Genomic DNA, 17,080 nt, shown 5'->3' on the forward strand with positions numbered 1-17,080 from the left:
AAGAATTTTATGTAAGTGGTTCAAAATATTTCAAGTGGACTCACTTGTATCCTTCATTACAAAATGTTTATTTAATTGAAATGAAAAGTTTAACGTCTTGACAATAGTAAACTGATAAGAGAACTTGGTACAGAAGATACAAAACAATGTAGCCTGTTTTGTCTTCTTAACATTTCCCCTCCTCATCAAGAAAAAAAAAAAAAAAAAAGTACCCTACCCAAGCCAACAGAGGAATCATAAGCAACTGAAGCTTGTGAAAATATTGCCAGTCACAAATTTAGCATGACATAATGCAGAGGAAGCTACAGTTCGAAGCCAAAGCTGTCACGTCTGATTTTGGAAGTCTCAAAATGTGTAGTTAAACTTAGCCACATCAGGCAGATATTCAAGGAGGATGTCTAAGGGGCATACAGGAACTACCTCATTCTGCCGTCTTTCCTAACTGTTGTTTCTAACACCAACATTAAAAGAGATGCTGAAATCAGTGAGAACAAGTCAGCACTAGGGAACTCAGAGACAAACAGAGACTGGAAATAGACTTGGTACCTGAACATCTGCATTTAAATACCCAGTTTTTAAATACAGCTGGACAGAGCATGAAATTAGGAAGCATGTTTTGAATTTTTAAATAGTCACTAATACTGCATTTCAAAGACAGTAATGCTGTCTTTAACACATTTACTAGACTGTATTTTAAATTTAATCACAAAAATTAGCTGAGTTTCTTTCTCCCTCTCATGCATTTTTATTCATGCCTGTATAGAGCACTGGGTCCTGTGAAAAGAGGCTGTAACTGTATGAAGTCAGCTACAATCATATGAAAATTAAGACTGAAAAGCAGGTTTGACTCATTAGCCTTGGAGTAGTGTGGTTTACTGCTAGAGAGAAGGGTTTTGATATTATATTTTTCTTTAGATGTCCTTTCTTGGTTCAAAAGTCCTTGAGAAGACTTTTTTTTTTTGGAAAGAAAATGCCTCAGGAAAAAAAAAAAAAAAAAAAAGTTTGCTTTATACAAAACTATTTGTATTAAAAATATAAAGACAGCCACTTTTCAAGGACCTGTAGAAATACTGTGTGTGCAAATTCAGAAGGCAGAATAAAATTCTCTGTTGTCAGATATGGAGCTTTAATGGAAATTTGTGTTAAATACACTGAAGGTCAAACAGTCAGCCAACCAGAAATTCCACTTCTTGGAAGTCTGTGTTTGAAGATTTTAAGGGTAGAAAATGCCTTTGCCATAGTTTACTCTGAGCATAATACGGGCCATAGGTCTTCTCAGTGCCTTTTGAAACTCAGCAGCTGCGCTTGAGTTAAGATCCCAGTTAAAGAGGATGCACACCAGTTGTTTCATTGGTTAACTTTACCTTCAGAAACGTCGTTTGCTGCTTTGTCTTTAACTTACAGCTCCAGATTCTCCCTACATCGGTGGGATAGATTGAAGAGTCCTCTCAGCAATTTTTCCACATGCTGGTCCTTCTAGATGGCAAAGTTACTTCACTGATAAGTTAAACAGATTGCTATCTTTAAGAAATAAGCCATTTTCCAGTCCTTTAGTCATTATCAGTGCTCTTGTCTGTAGTCTCTCCAATTATCATCACCTTTCTTGCAGTGCAGATAGTCGAATGGGATGACTTTAGTAGCAGTCACACCGGTGCCAAACCCGGAGACAGCATAACCCTGCTCTCCCTCCTTGCATTTCCCTTGTTATTGGGTACCCAATGACCAAGCACAGCAGCTCTTTTGGCTGTGGCAGCACACGAGGCGCTCCCATTCAGTTAGTTTTCTTCCAGCATGAGCATCACTTGCATCAGTTTCCTCAGGATCCTCCACCTCTCTATTCATTGTCCCTAAAAGCAGCAGTTTGCATCTAGAAATGATGCAGCACACCTTGCATGCTTAAGTAGCTATAGAGATTGTGTAGAAAAAAAAAAATACATAAAAAACACATTTTAGACTTCTTGAACCCTGAATTTTGCATTTGGCAAGGGAAGTGATCCATGCATTTTACATTTCACAACAGTGAATCATGCTTCATATCCTGAGTAATCCCACTGGATTAAGAGGAACCTTTAAAAGTGTAAAATATTATAACATCTAATGTCAACAGAAACAGGGAACCGTCGCTGACTTCATCTAGAAGAGTTTTAGTTTGACTCAGGAGCGCACTTCTGAGATTCATCTCCTGACTGCCCCCCGCTTGCTTTACTTGGGCACACACAGCAGAGCAGTTTCAGAGCAGGGGAACTTGTTTTCCTCTGGGTGAAACGAGACCAGCCGAGGCACCTCAGGAGCATGCCCAAGGCGCTGTGGCTGACAATGCTCTCTCAGGCAGTGTGTGGGGCCGGGAGGTGCACCTGGAGGGACGAACGGGCCTGCAGAGTACCCGAACAGCTCAGGGGGATGGCGCCTGGCTAGCATCCCTCACAGCCCTAACGCCACCTCTGCGTAAGGCTGGCTTCCCTGCGGGAGACCTGATCCTGATAATTCTTGCAGTTTTTCACTCTCTGCAGCCAGCTCCTGCTTAGAACTGCTTTCTCTTCTAAAAACCTTTCATGGGAAGAAAAAAGACTTGAAATCATAAGCTGTCCCACCTCCCACACATTAATTCGGCACAGCTGGGGACATGCAACACTGCATGGATGAGGGAGGGCAAGGGAAGAGACGATCACCTCTCTGTTCTGTCTGCCCCAGACTGGCAGGAGGCCAAGATGTCTCTGAGAGTAAATTAGAGCAACATAAAAAATATCTGTTCCATCTGAGGATCCTAAGGGACCCATATAGCTAGCTCAGCCCATCGTGTCAGCCCACTAAATAGATCAGAGAAGCGCAGAGTACTTGCATCAAAGTTTCTGATTTATTTCACCTTAAGTAATAACAATTATACATGTCCCACATACTAAACAATATGCCCCATGCACTAAGGAAGAACGTTTCCCTAACCTATTTAGCAACTGTGCCTTGGAAGAGTCACTGAATATGTTCTTATCATCTTCTATATTGAAGAAAAAATACACTTGGCTTAGCACTTAAACAACATGCAGCACGCTTGAGGAGTGGAAGGTGCGCACTGATCATATGATGGCACGGGCAAGGGACTATGAATAGTGCATCTCAGTTTGAGACTGCGGCAGAGCAATAGCATCAGAATTGCTGTCAGAAATGACTAGATTCCTATCAGGCTACATCTAATTCCTGTCCGAAAAATTTAGATCTCCACATCTCAAAAAGGTGGATGAAAAAGTATCAGAAGAAAGTGCAGGTGTTACAAGCCACATGAAGCAAACTATGGTCAGAAAAAGGGTGGGAAGAAAGGATGGGACCATGCTTTCTCTGAAGAATCAAAACAACATTTTTACACTTTCGACTTCCCCAAACTTTCAGACTTTTAAGACTTTAGGTCTCCCACATTGCTCTTTGGTTTCTTTTCCTCTTCAGACTGGAGAAATGTAGGGATTACAGAACACTTTTGCTCATGTCCGAGAGCATTTGGCCTCACAAATAATGTTGTTCCACTCAAGAGGCCTGCTTGCGTAAGTGCTCATCAATTAAGCAAAAGCTTTCAGTCTGGTCCAAAGATAACAATTAAGTAATATGTGAGGAAAAAAATACCAACGACGGTCTCAATTCCTGAAAATATCTTAGTCAATCAGAGTTTCCTTTTAAAATTGAAACTCTCGGTGTGAACAAACAGCTCAATGAGAAACCCTTTGATGCTGCGGAGCAGTTGCTCACATGACCGACTCGTTAGGAGTTTAGGAGTTCATTTTTCAGATAAACTGAGCGTTTATCTGAAAGATATCAGATACTGTACTGCAAAGGTGCTCACAAAATAGGAATCAAAGCTTGCCACTGCTGATGTGCTAAATTATTGTTGTTGTTATTATTATTAATGTGCTAAGAGTCTTTGGTTGCCCAACACAGGCCGTCTGACGGGACAACTCATAACAAGAAAGCTCTCATAAGCGTTACAGGCCCGGTGCCTGACGTGCCACCTCTCAGTTTAGAGAATATCCGTGGATTACAACACAGGAGTTACGTGTCGCAGCTGTACCCAAACAGTCTACCCAAGGTGAAGCTCCAGGTCAGTTTTCGCTGTCATATCAGAAGTTTTTATACCAATTCTCCTAAAAATGTCACGAGTTCATTTTTATTTTATTTTTTACAGTTTATAACAGGAGCAAATAACTGATCTGTATTTCTGTCACTTTTGTGAGGAGATTTTTATTACCAACGCCTACACACGAGTGGAAGCGCTTGTTTATTTCTAAATGTCTGGCTCACTGAAGGGGATTTGGTGCCATTTGTGCAGTCGGGGGGTGGAAAACCACGGTGGGGGGGCAAAGACAGAAAGAGTTAAACACACAGCAGGAGGCACCGGCAGCCCAGCCCAGCCCAGCCCAGCCCTGCCTTTAATCGCTGATAACGGGGGACATTTCCCGTGGGACGCAGCCCCTGCCTGTGGCCGCCCCGTTACGGCACCGAGGGGCCCAGGGGCACCCCCGCGGCCCTCAGGGCCCATTTGGCGTGCGCAGCTACTCGGCGCCGGGCGGTAGGGCGGTGACGTCAGCGTGTTGTTGGGTCTCGGCGCGGGGTGGCCGGGCAGGCCGAAGGGAGCCCACGTGACCCGCCCGGCGGAAAGGAGCCGGCGGGGGGAGGGGAGGGGACGGGACGGGAGGGGAGGGGGTGGGGGGGGCAGCGGGCGGGCCGTGCCCCAGCCCCCGCTGCGTGCGCATAAATAAATAAAATAGAGACATCAATAAATGAATTTAGGCAGAAATAGATGTATGCACGCACCTTATATGTACATATATAGAGATACATATATATATATGGGGGGGGGTGTACGTGGAGGCCCGCCGCTAACGGCCGCCGGCGGGCGGTTGGCGGTTAACGGGCGGCCGGTCTGTGTGTGTGTGTGTGAGGGGGGGAGGGGAGCGGGGTGGGGGAGGGGGCAGCCCGTTTAACTCCAATTCCCTTCGATTCGGTTCGATTCAATTTAAATTTATCTATTTCTGGCGGGGGGGCTGCCGGCGGGGGCACACGGCCACAGGCGGTGCCTGCCCGCTGCCCCCTGCCCCCCCCCCTCCCCCCCCCCCCGGCCGCCATTCCGCCCCCAAAGTTTCCTCGCCCCCCTGCCCGCCCGCCCGCCGGGGCTCCCTCGTGTGCCGGCCGTGTGCGCCGGGGGGGGGGAGGAGGAGGAGGAGGAGGAGGAGGAGGCGGCGGTGGTGGTGGTGGTGGTGGAGGAAGGGGGGGGGCAGCAGGCTGCCGGCAGCCCGGCCGGGACCCGCGAGCTGCACCATGCGCGGCAAGTGAGGGCAGCCGCCGCCCGGCCCCTGCCCGCAGCGCCAGGTGAGTCCCTGCCCGCGGCGCCCCGGCTCGGGGAGGGGACGGCTGCCCCCCCATCCCCATCCCCATCCTCCTCCTCCTCCTCCTCCTCCTCTCCCTCCTCCTCTCCCGGGGCCCCGCCGCGCCCCTCGCCCGTGCGGCGGCTCCGCGCCCCCCCCCCCCCCCCCGCAGCCCTCAGCCAAGTTTCGGGCGCGCTCCTCGCTTCGTTATTTCCATTATTATTATTTTTATTTTTATTATTTTTTTTATTTACTCCTGGCTTTTATTGCGGCAAAACGTGCGGGGGCTGCCTCCTGCCAGCCGGGGGCTGCGCTGCGCCTCAGCCTGCCCCCAACCCCCCCCCCCCCCCATATCCGCCCCCTACCCCTCCACCGTCTCCCCGCCGCCCAGACACCGGCCCCGGCCGTGTGCTCTGCCCCCCCCCCCCCTTCCCCGTCCCGTCCCGTCCCGTCCCGGCTGGGGGCAGGCGGGCGAAGCGCCGAGAGGGAGGAAAAACGCGAGGCTGCCGCTGCCGGCCGCTGGGGGAGGGGAGCCCATTCATCGCCAGGGCGCGGAGCGGCGGCAGGCAGCGAGCGCAGCCCGGCTCCGGCACCGCCAAGTTTACTTCCAAGTAGGTAAAAACCCGCCGCTCTCACACACACACACGCACATATACACACTTATACACACATACACACGCGCACACCCGGCCCCGGGCTCCCCCCGGCAGCGGTGCGGGGAGGCCGGGGGGGGGCACGGACCTGTTGCACGCCTGCCAAGTGCGGAGGGGACGGGGAGCGGGGAGCGGGGAGCAGGGAGCAGGGGCAGCGCGGCCGGAGCTGCGGCTGGGGGCACCTCTCCACCCTGTGCCCCCTCCACCACACCCCCCGGGACAGCCTCGGTGCTGCGGGGTGAGCGTGCGGGGAGCGCGGTGCACGGGCGGTGACCCCTGACCTGGCTCCCCAGGAGGCATCCTGCCCGGCGCTGGGAGGGGAGGGGAGGGGAGGGAGGAAAAAAAAAAACAACAAAACCACCAAACACACAACAACAACAAAGCCACACCCTAAAAGTTGGGCTCGGTTATTAATTTCTCCAAGTGGGCGTCCGGCTGCCCTCGCGTCGCCGCCGTCGCAGCGTGCCTCCTCCTGCGCTGCGCCACGAGGGTCCGGCCGTGCGAGGCTCAGAGAGGGGCGTGGGGAGGGCGAGCGGCCGTCCTGGTGCGCCTCGTTGCGTGTTGTAGGAGCAGGGACACGTCCCCGGGTAATGCTGCAGGGAGCTCGGTGGAAAGAGCGCCCTGTCAGGGATGGTCGGAGTAAAATGGAGTGCCAGGTTAAAATTTCGGGTCTGATGTTTTAGGCTGGTAGTGTGAAAGTATGTTGTGCTGGAGGGGACTCTGACTGTAGGTAATGAATACGAGGTCTTTGCTGGTGACCAATGTGTTGTGTTGCATCTTTCTTCCTTAGCAATCCTTTAACAGCTTGCCCGTGTGGCAAGTACCAGATTTAACATAACACACCTTGCTCACCGTGTGACTGCACGTGCTGGGCTCAGGCCTTTCCTGCCCTGCAGGTAGTGTCCCATCCGACACAGGGACACCTGGCAGGGTTTGAAGTAAATACCTTCCTTCTGAGATAGCTGATACGGTTGGCAACAGAGTGGGGTTGTCTTGGTGTGTTTTGGTGGTGTTTGTTTACGTTTTTAACAATTACAGATGATAATTGCAACGCCTCAATGACGGTTGTAGTAGTAGAAAAGGGAAGCTCTCCCACAGAGGGTTTGGGGAGGGGGTGGGAGGGAAAAAACGAGTGCTAGAGGGGGAGGATGCTATCACCTTAAAAGTACATTAAACCTTTCTTGGGCTGCATGCGACAACAGTAAAACGTTAGAGATTTGAGCAAACTGCTGTTCCTTGTCTCTGTTTAACACCTTCAGTGACCTAGCGAGCAGCCATGGTTGGTTTTTCACCCTTCAGCATCCTTTTTGTAAGGAAAGGGGGTTAAGAACTTTGTGCGCATGTGAGCGCTGCCAACTACACAACTGTCCGAGAGTCTCATAGGACGCTCCCTCCTTCCCCCCGCAAATAAGTTGTACCTGAATACATCCTCTGCCCTCCTGCTCTCGATGAAGTAAGACAACTTCAGTGTCTGATGCCTGTCACAGCACAGGCAATGAGCTGCGTGCACTGCTCGCTGTTACGGCCAGCGAATTGCGCCCCTTGTTCTATTCAGCGGGTGGCGAGTATCCCCTGTGCTCAACAGGAAGAGTATCAAAGAGCAAAAGTAATTTAAATTATTGCTAGAGATGGGATCGTGTCTGCACTTAAAATTGTACGGCTTCTGCTCTGCCAGTTTTCCCAGTTTGGGCCCTCGTGTTTCTTTGCGGATAGGCCTTTCCCATTCCCATGGCAGCACGGCTGGAGGTGGACCTGTTGGCCGCTTGGTAAACGCAGTGTGGCAGCCCCCTGGGAGAGCTCCTCAGCTGAGTGAGACCCTCCGGTAGCAGCAGCTATTGAAGGCCTCTGTCCTTGGGCACGGAAGGTATCGATGAGAACGTCCTCGAGTGCGGATGGGCTGTTGCTTCTTGGTAGGTGATACAAGCCCGTCGTGAGATGCGCTCAGGACTTGGTGGTGTTCTGAATTGGGTTCATCTCGGAGATCAGGCGGGGAAACCTGTCCCAGGGCTATAGCTGGCGTGCTTCGGTGTGCTCTTGCTGTTTTCTGTTGACAGCTTTTAAAGTTCAGTGCTAGAATTCGTGCTGTAGTTTGTCCTGAACTGATGTTGTTTATATTTTAGTAGTGCCAAGGGGCCCCCATTCAAGTCAGGGCCATGTTGGGAATATCCTAGATGACAGTTGTTATCCTGGAAAGGTTGTAATCGGAGTAAGTGAGAGAGACAGAAAACTGGGAAGGTAAATGGTGGAAAAAACTGGCTCCAGGGAGCAGCAGCTGATCGTGGTGCCCGATCTGCTGGACAACAGCCTAGGACCTCGTCTGGAAGGAGAGAGGAGAGTTGTTCGCACCGGGAGGTGCCATGTGGAGGTAAAGGATCAGATTGCTCCATGCAGCCGGGCTGTGGCCACTTCTCACCTTTGCAACGTGCAGGCCTGACCCTGCCGTCCCTTCACTGCTACTCCTTGGGTTCGTGGTATTAGTTCATGTTATATGCACCAGCCTGCCTGTAAAAACAGCAAGGTTTTGTAACTCTTGAGGGCAGATTCTTTTTCATAATCTTCATTATGAGGCAAGATGGAAGTAATTTTGTAAACTCCTTTTCAGCTGCTAAATTAAACTCCATTCCCTCTTTCCCTCCCTCCTCTTGCCTATTTTTAGTTAGGAGGAAATAGCTGACCTCTTTACAGCAAGAGCCCAGACCCCCTGGGTGCCATTTATAGGTTTCTACCAAATGGCCTACTTGGACAAGTTGGTTGAAATTAAACAAAACCATTGGAACTGCAGCTCCACACAGGAATAGCAGCCTTCCTTAAACATGAAATCGGTCATTTTAACAATACTGCAACCAACGTCCAAAGGTGAGAAACAGGTTTTAGGTTATTTTTCTTTTCTTTGGTAGACAGGGAATATCTTATTCATTCATTTTTTTGTTTTCTTCTATGGCAGTCTGACCATCAATACCGTGGAATTTTGGATAAGAATGGTGTTTTGTTTGGAAAACAACACAAGAAGCCTTTCCAAGTTAGGACTGGGTGAAAACTAGGTGGAATCAGAAAAGGATGTTTGATTTCATAAGAAAAAGCTATCCTTTCTTACCTGTTTTCTTGTATAGGCATCTTATCCTACGCAGAGAATAATAAATTACGGCTACTAATATTTGTTAATTACATGGAAATACATAAAATACATTCTGCAAGCTTGACTGAAAGCACGTTGAACTATGGTTATATGACTTTTTGCCTGTTAAGGGGCACGGGCATTTTGCGTCACCATTCTCGTGCGTGTTTGTATTTTGTTGAAGTGGTATTGATGACTTCAAGCGCTGTGCTCCAGCAGGAAGTGACGGATTTCTTCATTTGTTGCTTAAGGAGAAAAGAGCGTATGGTTATGTGTGCAGCCCGTGTGAGGCCTCAATAACGCCCTGTCCAGCTCCCAGCCACCAAACCCGTTTTTATGTTTGGTTACCACTATGGCTGCGGTAGGAAGAGAGGCTTGGTCTTAGGCACAGCTGGTGGTTTGGCTTCCATTTTTATCATTTTGTGGACTTTATGCAGTAAAAGGGCCATCACAGGGTTTAACCCCATTTCTTGACCTTCTCTGTTTGTCATACAGGCGATCAATACGTGTCTGCTTGTCCTATTGAAATCGGAGAGTGTGCGGAGATTCATTAATTTGTGCAGAGTAGAACTTTATGCCCCAAACCCTACCGTAGCCACGCAGTGTAAAATCATGCCAGTAGTACCGTAGTGTGAAGAAGCAATTATTTCAATTCTTAATAAGCGCGTTGCGTAGATACAGTTTGGCTTGGGTGTTGAGCCTTAGTCACTGGTTACGAGAAGTTACGCAGCCCGCTGAGCATGTGGACAGAGCTGCGCCTCTTGATCCTGAGGTGATAAGGCTTGTGGCTGCTTCTGAGCAAACGAGCAGCGCTAATAATGCACAGTAATTATGTACGTATGCTTATCATGATACCTTTGTCTAATTAAGTGCTGAGTTTTATTGACTGCCATTGGAGGGTGAAACGAGGCTTTTTAAAAAGCAATATTCTCTGCTGATACGTAGCAGTTGGTCTATACGTCAGTCTGCTGCCATTCAAAACACGGCTGCGTTTACTTGACCTAAATCTCATTTGATCCCCTAATTCTTGGTTACCATTCAACTTGCTGTTATGTTGTGGGTTCAGAATGTGTCCTATCATATGAAACCGTAATTTTCTTAGGTGGAAAGATGTGGTAACATCAAATGCGACTTTACTCTATTTCTTTCCTACTGTAACACAACTTTTCCATACCTACAATAAATTATTGATACAGCAAAGAAGCAACTTTTTTTTCCCTTAGGCATTAAAATACTTGGAAAATATCCTTTGACATTGTCTTTGGGAAAACAAAGAGGATTTTCTTTTGGTGGATAGATTCCCTTTGTCGTTCTGCAGAATAATGCATTTGTTGTGCTTCTTTTTGAAGACAGCAAACTACACTGGGCGTGCAACTTTGGTTTCTGGGGCGTTTTGCTGTGCAGCACCGTTGGCTCCTCGTTAATCCCTTACCACTGAACCCAGGCTGCAAGGTGTGCTCCTCAGCTCAAGAGCGAAGCCAACTACATACGATGTATATGTCCGAGCAGAAGAATCGTGTGCTATAGGAGCGCTAGTGAAAGGATGCTGTGGCACTGTTATGATTTACGTGGATAGGGCTGCTAGTGTGTTTTTCATGCTTAGAAGTGTCTGCTGATGAGCCTGTGCTGATTTGACCACGGTCCAGTAGCTGACAGCAAAATCACTGGGAAGAAGTTCTTCCAAAAGAACTGACCTTCACACTGCATGGTTGGTAGATGTTAAGTCAAAAACTGAGCTTTTGAAAATCCATGTATGTTGGTAACTTGTGCTTACAAATTGTTACGGCCATCTGATAGCTTCGGTGTTGTTCAGCAGCTACAGGTTGCTTGTTGTCTCCAGCCCGGTCGCTGCTGGCAGGGCACGAGTGCGTCCAGAGACCCATTAGGGTTCAGACTTGTGTTAGCACGCAGTCTCAGCTGGGATTGTTAACGGGTTTCACAAATACTAATCGTTTAACATGAACTAACTAATTGTCCTCTCTACGTGCACGTGCTTACATACACACAGCCTTAAGGTAGTCAAAAACCCCCAGATTTAGAGAAAAAAGGAACCGTCCCGAGGCTGAAGAAACGTGCTGCGGTGCAATGGTTATGCTCTCGGGCCCTTCACCAGGATATGCAGGGATATCAAGGCCCAGCAGCAGCACCCGGGGCGGTGCAGAGGCAGTGAGATGAGTGTGGGACGGGGCCAGGCTGGCCGTCAGGCCCGTGGGGAAGGTGGAGGTGAGGCACAGCGGCGGTGTGCTGTGCTGTGCTGTGCTGTGCTGTGCTCGACCTGCTCGCTGGAAGGTGGCCAGCTCGGGCACGGCCGCTGTGCTCCTGCACCCACGCCACGGACCAGGGCAGGCGGGGAGGCTGCGGCTGGGGTGCCATCACAGTCATCACCTCTTCATTTCTTCCTCCTTGGTTATTTTAATATTATTTTAATCTTATTTTAGTCCACTATTTGGTTTTTGGTCACTCCTAGAAGTAAAATGCAAACCCAGATCTCAGCAGAGATGGGGGCAGAACTCCCCTCTTTCCTAGCATTCCTCGCAGATAGGGCTGAGCTTTGCTGACAGGGTAGGACAGAGAACCCTAGCACAGGCGGTGCCTATTCATATTGTGGGGATTAGTTTCCAAGGATATATCTATCTGGTGCTTTTTACAGTTACAAAACAAACTTAACTCTTCTTGTACCCCTTTACACGCGTGTAGGAATTAGACGTCTAGGAAAGCAATGTGATTGTAGACTTGATTGAAGCACACCAAATCCCTTTGATTTTTCAGAAGGTATTGCCAATTATCTGTACACAACTCTCTTTCCTTTTGGTTTAACTTTGCTGTTTTTTACTTTTTGGATTTAATTTTGTTGCCTTTTTCAGTCATTTAAAAAAGCTTGTATAGTTCTGTGTAGTTAATATAGTTTACTTCTTTTATTTTTACTCTTAAAATAATGTAAGCTGGAAGGCATAGATAAAAGGCAGGCATGAGAATTATTCTAATGAGGAGCGTATCTTCTTTCCCATCCATCCAGTTCTCAGAAATGAAAGAAAAGAACAGGAGCAGGTGAATTTTTAATAATGTGGCATGGTGTTCACAGGACTTTGTCATTCTGTGTGAAAGGTACTGAAGGTCTCTTTAATTCCATTTTCATTAGTACTTTCTATTTTGTACTGCTGTTATTATATAATTCATTAAGAATTTGTGGGAATCTGTTTTTATATTACAAAAAAAAAAAAAGCAAACTCTAGGCTCTGATGCTTCTGCTTGTATCAGTAAGTGTCTTAAATAACCAGTTAATTTAAATGAGCCAATTAATTTGAAAGCAGAGCATGACAGTGTATCATAAAAATTCATCCAGCTTCATTCTCACAGGATTTTATGTGCTTAGAAAAAAACATAAGGCGAGCTGAAAAAGATGGCCCTAAATACAATACTGGAGAAGAAGAAAACAGTGATTGTGAGCTCTGTATAATGCATGGACTGAAACGGTCTCGTAATGATTACTTTCACTGCTGATGAATCAAGCCAGCTTGTCTGGGGGACCACTGTCATGTATCTGCTACGTAGTCTGGTGGTGCTGGGTAGAGGTTAGGTAAAAAATAGAATGCAGTTTAGGCCATGACGGGCAGTTTACAAGGAAGAGGAGGAAGAGTGGGAGGAGGTTGCCTCAAAAGCCAGGCTCCACTGGTTTTAACTTGCAGACTGTCAAGCAGCCAACAAAAAATTTTTAGGAATGTTTTGAACTGTATTTTTTTTCTTGGCTAGGATGACACATCTTCAGAGCACTTATTCCAGTGCATTTCTTCACTATTATGATGGTAGCATATAAACTATGTGGGTATTTTCTAATATGTCAACGTTATTTTGTGGTTACAGCACTGGCTTTTTGTGTCCGTTTTTTCTTTGTTTTTTAACGCTTTATGTGTATGTATGCATATGTGATCACTGATGTGTATATAATTTTTTTTTCATTTAAATTTTGCTTAGAGTAAGAAGTATATTCGTCATGGTGTCTATGACATTACCAGCAGCATATATTCTGGATTTAAAAAAAAAAAAAAAAAAAAAAAAAAAACTTTTGACACCTGGACGGGTTCAGTGTTCTCTGATGTCAATGTGTTTAATGCCATTATACACCGTCAGTTTGATCATAGTCAGTGAATGGTGGATTTGTAGATAAGCTGTGTTGTGCTTATTAGTGGGTGTGTATGTACATATATCTATACACCTGCTGTATGTCATATAGCATGAAATTAATTTCTCATATTATAAAAGTAGCATGTCTTCTGCACATATTTTAAAATACATATTTTTGTAGTTGCTTACTACTATCTTCAGATCACCATGGGGTTGTTTGGAACTACAACTTTATTCCTTGATTTTTTTTTGGTAAATTGGGATATGTATCTGTTAAAAGAAAAATATGTTACTTAATATCTTTACAAGACGATTGATAGGGCACTCCTTTCTGCAGTTAGATAATTTCAGTGGAATGTGATGATTTATCTGCCTGACATCCTACAGAACTACTATGAAGTTTCTATTCATGTTTTCTTAGAAATTTCAAAGATCAAAATACATTGACAATTTATTTTACATCTAGTTTATTAAAAAGTGTGAATGTCAAGTTCTGCTTACTATAGTACAATCTTACTTTCCATCAAATTATAAATAAATTAGGATAGCGAAGTATCAAAAGGAAATTATGAAAAAAGTTTTCTCTTTTGTTGAAGAGTTCAGGGTTAGAAGTAATGATTGCTTTAATTTGTTAATCTGTAAATTATGTTCTTGGCTAACAGAGTTGAATTTAGTGTATTAGGTTGCTGTGGAACAAACCTCGGTTGCGTTTTTCCAACGTTTTTTTTTTTAACAGCTTTTAAACTTTTTTTTTTTCATTCTTTTTTTCCTCATCTGCTTAAAGACTATTGGAGTTTCCAGTGGTGTTTAAGAGATTTCATTTCACTGGAGGCTTTTAATGTTTCACAATTTTTCTTTGTCAGCTCCTCAGTGTGTGGGTAGTGCTAGCAAGGGCCACGTTGATCATACATTTGTGTTCTGAACATGCAACAAATCCAGTTATAGATATGGTCTGAAACTGTAAAAACTTCCTCAGCAACATGCAGAAGACTTCTAGGATCAAGCCTTACATGATGACGGTACAGATTCTTGACTGGTTAAGTCAGTGTGTTTCAGTCTTTTTTAAAGTGCCTGAGTAATGGTGCGCGTGATTTTTAGCTTTTACACTGAAAGTCAGTATTCTGGTAATGAAATAGGCAATGCAGTGTCCCTTCCTCCTCTTGTAGCCTAATTAAGTAGTCTTTTTCATATAGTATAACTTCTATTATCTGTTTTGAATACCATTATTACCTGAGTCCTCACGGTGTTCTTTGAAGTTCGTGTGGCTGACAAACATGAAGTCCAGATTTGGAGCCCAGTTTCTTTAAAATGTGCAAAAGCTCTCTTGACTTATCTCAGCATTTTCAGAGGTGTAGTATTTTGCAGTAGAAAGTGTGAAACTTAGCAGCTTGAGGTTCTAAGTACGTATTTTGGAAAATGTCCAACTTAGGTCAGTGATTAGAGCCTGTGGCTTTTCTCAGACAAGCGCCCGTAGTTTTTTCAGGCCAGCCCACATCAAAAGGTCTCAAACTCTAGCAGCAGCCGCCCATCGAGCACCTTGTGAGCATTGGCAGGATGCTCTTGTTGTTGTCCATCCGTATCATGTATAGTCTCAAAGCTCTTCTGCTGACCGTGACCTGTTAAAACAGAAGCCCTCAACACAGCCCAGCAGCTGATGCACACCTTTGCCTAAGCGTTACCTGCATCATACCCTCTGGGAGGACCCCAAGCCAGGCTTCACCCTTGGCAGTAGAGCACCCTGCATCTTTTGCATCTGCTCAGTAACAGAAGCAGTGCCTTCTGTAACCCGTGCTGCTACCAGTCTCAGCAGCATGGCTCTGTGCAGCTTGAGATGGATCACAGCCAGCTGACCCAGGCCATCACAGCAAAGCCTTGCTGAGCTCTCAATCCTGCTGCTGGCTGGGGTGGCATCAGCTGGGCTGTGCTTAAAGGCAGAAACCTGGCAGTGCACGGTGCCGTGCTTCATCTGTCATGGGAGATGTTGGCCATAGAAATAAACATGATTTGCTGCTCCCAAGTGAAGGGGGAAAAAAAAAAAAGCCTAGAATGAGTATGGCTGTGTATTGGCAATGTGGTGTATGTGGGCTTTTTTACTTATTGGTTTGCTCTGGGGTAGCTGCTCTATATATGTCAACAGTGGAAAACTGGGTAGAAAGAGCATTATATTCTCTAGTTTTAGAAGTAAATTTTATGACTTGGACATTTTTGATGACTTGGACGTTCTATAGATAGTTCTTTTTTATGTAAATATCTAATTGTTTGCGCTTTAAGCATTGTCTTAATTGTTCTTTTTGTCTTCGGAAATGCATATGGTTACTTCTCTGGTGTCTCAAGCAGAGAGAATGTCTTGCCAGCCTATTTAACGTGCTAACGTATGTGAGAAAGCATGCCCTGTGGCCTGAAACATCGTTTATGTATTCGCCAATTGCCACAGCCTTTTAATTTCTGTTTGTATGCACTGCATTTGGTTAGGTTGAATTTATTATTGATTTCAACAGTTTGCAAATATTATACTGACAGACCGTTTGCTTCTGTCTCCTTTGAGCCAGCATTTTACCCTCATTAGTCTATGGATGTGTTCTTTTGAATGTTAGCCAAATGCGTTCATAAAAATGGCAGAGTTAGAGCTGTTTGACCTATTACTGGTAAACAACATTATCAAAATGTATTTCAGCGTTATACTCTACACCATAATATGTATAAATAGGTATATATTAATTTTTCCCAAGTTTTCCCTTTTTATTTTCTCCAGTTTTCTGAGCTCCCCATCACATGCAGACATTTGATCAAATGTTATAGTTGTCTTCTGGTATTTTTGTGCATTCTTGGTTTGTTTTTTGAAGACTAAAGCTACTAGGTAAATAACAGCAGTAATATTTATCAGTTCTCTAAATCTGTAGTTTCAAACCACAGCTTACAAGCTTCTAGGGGACACAGACTTTTTTTTTAAGAGATCTGTGGGGGAAAAAAAGGAAGTCTATTGTCCTTCTGTTCAAATTCACTATTCAAGGTATCTTTATAGGTCCACACATTTTAAGAGATTAAAAACCACTGATTTAATTATATTGTAAGCTTCTAAAGGATGTGATGATATCTTATTTTTTATGACTTACTACTTTGTGGGTGTATATATCGTACACAAGTAATAATCTTTGTTTTTGCAGGTGGTAATTTATACCAACATTAATTTTTGGCGTCAGTTTTGTTACATTGTGTAGATTTTTTTTTTTTTAATAACCCTTCTCTTTTGTAGGGCTGTGATCTGTATTCTCTGACAGCACAGATCTATCTGGCTGATCTTTAGTTGCACAAAGAGTGATCTATACACAGGAGCATTTGGATTCCTTTAGTTTGTGTTTACCAGGTCTGTCATGTAGCAACAACTGCTGCTCAACTGATTTTTCTTTTCTTTTTCCTTTTTTTTTTTTTTGGTCTCATGCAGCATTGTTTTTGTTTTAGTCTCGATCCATTTGTGTGGTACTATCACATTTCAGTAAATCCAAACCCTTGCATCTCAGAATGTCAGGAATTTTGTTATTTGATGTTACCACCTCTCTGTTCTCTCCTTGGCTTGATGGCAGCTCTCCGTGTTGACGTTGGGAGGTTACGTAGAGGAGGTGAGAGTGGGGGTGGGAAGTAAAGCAGGCTCTGGCTGTTTACACATTCCAGGCAACCATAGATCTGCTCTCTTTGAGGCCAGAAATATTTTCCTTTTCACTATCAGCCTTGCAGATCTGGGGTGTTTGGGCACACTGCCAATAAAAATAAATAGTAATGTGTTAATCTCTTAGGCTGAAATGTAATAAACCGTATTTTACATTTTTGAGCGTGTGCATAAGAATAAA

The 17,080-nt window shown here is 45.4% G+C and overlaps 1 protein-coding gene across 4 annotated transcripts in view; it reads left to right on the top strand.

Moving 5' to 3' along the window:
- Window positions 1-5,249: 5,249 nt before the first annotated feature.
- Window positions 5,250-17,080, top strand: part of TBL1X (transducin beta like 1 X-linked) — a 200,013-nt gene continuing 188,182 nt past the window's right edge. For 2 of the 4 annotated variants that reach the window (XM_084289294.1, XM_084289296.1), the window contains exon 1: window positions 5,250-5,349. The gene's annotated coding sequence lies outside the window, so the exon portion shown is untranslated. Of the gene's footprint in view, window positions 5,350-5,554; window positions 5,957-17,080 lie in introns of those variants that run through there. The other 2 variants (XM_084289293.1, XM_084289295.1) reach the window with 1 other exon arrangement.

Source organism: Netta rufina (genome assembly GCF_964035555.1).
Source record: "Netta rufina genome assembly, chromosome: 1".
Lineage (NCBI taxonomy): Eukaryota > Metazoa > Chordata > Aves > Anseriformes > Anatidae > Netta > Netta rufina.